This window comes from Morone saxatilis, unplaced genomic scaffold, assembly GCF_004916995.1.
Source record: "Morone saxatilis isolate NCDOM2014 unplaced genomic scaffold, NCSU_SB_2.0 Contig0, whole genome shotgun sequence".
NCBI lineage: Eukaryota > Metazoa > Chordata > Actinopteri > Moronidae > Morone > Morone saxatilis.
Genome location: NW_023339650.1, coordinates 1828510 through 1832887, shown reverse-complemented (window position 1 = coordinate 1832887; position 4378 = coordinate 1828510). Strand labels below are relative to the sequence as shown.

Sequence of the window (4378 nt, the reverse complement as noted above, 5' to 3'; positions counted from 1 at the left end):
CAGGAACTGGGGCTTAACCTCCCTCGTCTGCTGCGGAGGTCGATCAAAGTAGAAAAAGGAGGAGATTTCCAGACAGTGGGAGTCCAAGCGACACCGAGCCATTTTCGGGGTGGCTGTATCTAGGCAGGGTCAGCTCGTTTGAAGGCTCCCAAGTGCTGCTTGCGCTCTTTGTTCCACAGGCTGCAGCAGCCTCCTCCACCATGGAGTGAACAAAGACAGACAGGCTTGAATAGAAAGTAGGTCATATCTGCGAGGATCAGTCTGTTACCCCCAGTCGCCCCGCCGTGGGGACCACTGTGTGAGCGAGAGCGTGTGTGCGAGTGTGAGTGCCATGTGCGATGCGCCATGTGAAGGAAAGGAAAGTGAGAATGGAAGCACACTGACACAGTTTACAGCCTCAGAGCCCCACATGCAGGATGGCTAAATGGTCTGGGGGTCGGACTTGACATACCTCAAAAGCCGCTATCAAGGCGAGAAAAGGGTTGTTTTCTGTGTTGCTGCCTGCCTTCAGCAACCTTTTTTGAATTAATTTCACGCTTGTCAAATCACACGGGCCAAAATAAACACATTTCACTCTCAGCCATTTACATTTGCATGGGCAGCTCTTTGGGGTGTTTTTTGTCAGGCTACAGTTAGCGCTGGAAGGGCGGATAAGAAACAGACAGCAGACAGGATTCAGCCAAAACTCCCTGTGAAGCTGAGCGCTGTCTGTGGTCGCCGGGGCAGGTGGAACCCACTCCCTTGCTCTTTGTGCCTTTGTGGTGTTGTGTCAGTTTGTTCTGTTTGGCCTGTTGCCAGCCAAGTGAATGACCCTGCAGAAAACCCAATTCTTTCAACTCCCCTACTTCCACTGCTTCCTGTCATTGCAGACAGACCGGGCCTGCAAGAGAGACAGAACAGAGAGAGGGTCATTTTGTGACAATGCTGTATTGTAGAAATAGATTTTAGAGACTTAGTGCTCACCAGAGCCTTGCTGATTTTTGAGTGAAAATCTGATTTATCGATTTGACTTTTGTCTTTTTTAACATAGATTTATAAACAAAAAAATAAGGACAGTCACTAACGGTGGTGTCTAAATGTCTAAGTTAGCCTCAGGCCTGTCCTGTCCCTCCGTGTCTTCATCGTGCACAGAATCACAGTCCTGGTTGGACCCACTTTGAATCACCACTGTACTGAATTCCCTGTAGTTAAATTGTATGAAATAAACCACTAATTCACCCAGTTAGATATGAAAATATTCTGGCTTTACAGCTGTTTTTCCTTCCCCTCGTTGGGCTCAGAGTGTGTACTCTACTGCTGTCTGTCCGAGCATTTAGACAGACTAAGGCATAAACAGTATCTGTAGTATTTCTCATAATTCAAAGTAAGGTAGTTGTTGAAGTAGCCGAGGAACTTACAAGAGGTAGATTAAAATTGTCAAAATCAGTGCAGCAGAGGTAGAAGGATGCTGGTGTTGTAGTCAGACCCATACAAAAGGAAAATAAAACATTTCCCATAATGCCACTCGATAGTATCTTTCGTTAGACCCCCCCTTTTAAGGGGATGAGCTCCTTTTCACAAGTGAACCAAACTTTATGTGTGAAATCGGGCCCATGAATCTAGATAAAATAAAGGCGCTGTTTCAGGTTTCTCTAACGCTTACTCGCCATTTTCCTGTTATTCATCCACCAAAACAGTTCACCTCCACAACCATAGATCCTTCTCTCCTTCACACGTCCACTCTGTGAAAGAGAGAAGGAGCTGCGGGATGAATGGACGGATGGCTAGATGGATGGCTGTGTTAGAGGGATTTGTCTCCGACATGCCTGCGATCGAGTGCCAGCTGGCCACCTCTAATTGATTAGATTTGATCTCCGGGTGACGATTAACGCCTCTGTGTCTCTCAATGCTTTCCATATGTAATTTGCTTATCTCTGGGGCTCTGGCAGCGGCAGAGCGCAACGGTCCACTCCCCACCTCCTCAGCTCCGCAAGGGGCTGCTGGGGTTTGTGGTCACACAGCCGCCCTCCTGAATCCTATTTCAGAATCCTATTTAGCCCCCCCCCCCTCTAAAAGCACAGCTCCTATGCTCTTAAGGGATTGGCAAAATAAACCTCTTTTCCTCACTTGTCAAAAACCTGGTGGTGGGATAGAGTGTTTATTTTCTTAAAAGAATGTGGCAAACCCTATGATTTAGAAGCCCTGTTTTTCACATAAACATATTGGGGTTCTATATGGCTATTCAGATTTGAAGTCAGTGCTGCTTTGCCTATTTTAAAACTCAACAGAAAAACATGACCACACAGATTCTCAAGAAAGTTATTTTGAGTTGGATTATTTTGGAATACTTTTACTCATATCGTCTTAGAAATAGGACATGTCCTTTTGATGGGAAACTCCTTTTTCTTTCCAAAGCGCAGCGGCTTAATGAGCGGATGCAGGCCACTCTGCGGGATTGTGTGAGAGGCCAGATTGTTGTTTTCTCTCTCTGAGATGTGTCACCGAGGGGAAGATGTGGTGGCCCTGGATGTGTTTGTGTCTGTGGCTTTGCACTGTGGAGCCAGCGGGCTGCCCTGCGCTCACTCACTGTCTGATTAGAAAGACCTTGAGAGGCCCCGCACCCTTGCCTTTATACCGTTCCACACAATCACACTCCAAACAAGTTATCAGGCCCTGGACGGGCACTCTTTCTTTCACAATTCACACACATTTGGCTGTTAAGTTACTCCACGCAGTCTGTAACATGCAGTGGTTCATGTTAATAATAAAACCAGTAATTCCCAGAGATTACAAGCTGGATCAGTCACTCTAAAATAAGGCGTATTCCAGTATGACATGTCTTGTTTCGCAGAAATCTCCTTAAAGGTGTGCTTTAAGGATGCCTATAGCCACAATGACATTACTGGCTTGTAAATGTATCCGGATGGATTCTCAAAGGGTTTAAAAACAAAAGGAAACAGCTGAGTGGAGGCCAGAGTCTGTCTGCCTTCAGCCTGCTGTGTGGTCTCCTTGCTAGCTGGCGGTGCCTGAAGGAGGAGGAGGAGGAGGGAGGAGGGGGAGGGAGGGGGTTGTGGGCGTAGTTAAACAGGGACAAAGTGCGAGGGCCCTGGGCCCTGACAGAACCGCTCTAGCCCCTGTGGGATGGCAGAGACCCGGGGACAGGAGGCCAGACAGATATGTTTTCATGTTTGGGTGAATGTGGAGATTAGTTGTACGCTGTCAGCCGTAAATGGCTGCCATGGAGAGATGAATGACTTGAAAGAACAACATTACAAGGCCACCATTAAAGATGGAGGAGAGCATTAAAACTGGATGTCATGAATGTCTGAGCCTCGCTTCAGATGCACTTGAATGTACATGGATTGTTTCTTTCAACATGCGCACATGTGCTACTTGGATTGGCTCCGCCAAATTGTTTGCTGACTTGTGCAACAGAGCAAAGGCTGAGAATGTGTATCAGGGGTTTAGCGGTGTATTGAAATAGACTGCTATGTGGAGGTGGTTGGGACTCCTAAGTGCACGTTGAAAATGCATTCAGTCCTAGAAAGGTTTGATCAATTTACTGCTGCTGTTTTGGTGCAGTGAATTGTATCATTATTGTCCAATGACGTGAGTCTTCTCCCACGTGAAGCAGAATGTGTGTATTGTTCATATAAAGAACAGCGTGGTGACTGATGAGAGCCTTTCTCCCGCACTTGAGGGTCCTGGGAAGCTCTTCAGTTTACTGTACAGAAAAGACCTGTTCCCAAACATCCCAGCGCCGCAATAACCTGCTAATTACACGTTGTGCTAAAAGGATTCTTTGCCTGCGGTGTCTAAAATTTGCTGCAGTGCTCTCTTTACAGCCAATTTCCAAATAAGCTGAAATCTTTTGAAGTAAGTACAAGGAAGTGCGTGCTCTTATTGCATAATGATCTCGTAAAAGCCACCAAATTTGAGTGCAAGCAGTGCTGTAAAGTGTAGCCATCTCCTGTCTGTTGCGCCGCGTAATCTGGAGCTCTGCCGAGAGTCTTGCTCCTGGACCGGCTGAAAAAGGAGGCCCCTGCTTGTTTTCCAGTGCATACTTGACATTCCTGCCTCAGTGCCCACACACACACACACACACACACACACACTCATATAGTGAGGCTAACTAAGTCAATGAAGGTCTGCTTTCCCCTAAAAGTGAAGCACTGGAGCTTTCAGTAATCTAATATTAAACTTTAGCCAATGCATCTGCTGTGTTCATGTGAGAGTCTGCTCCTCTCTGTTTGTCTGCATTTTTTTCTATTATTTCTCTTCTCTTTCCTCTGTCTGGTCCTTTTAGTTTCCCTTCTACTTTTCTTCCTCGCTGTCTCAGTTGCTTCCTCTCCTGCTGTCAGCCTCGTATTCCCCTCTGCTCACCTCTTCCCCCCCCCCC

The 4378-nt window shown here is 46.8% G+C and overlaps 1 protein-coding gene across 6 annotated transcripts in view; it reads left to right on the top strand.

Moving 5' to 3' along the window:
- Positions 1–4378, top strand: part of arhgap12b (Rho GTPase activating protein 12b) — a 53675-nt gene that overhangs the window by 5303 nt on the left and 43994 nt on the right. The window lies entirely within an intron of this gene.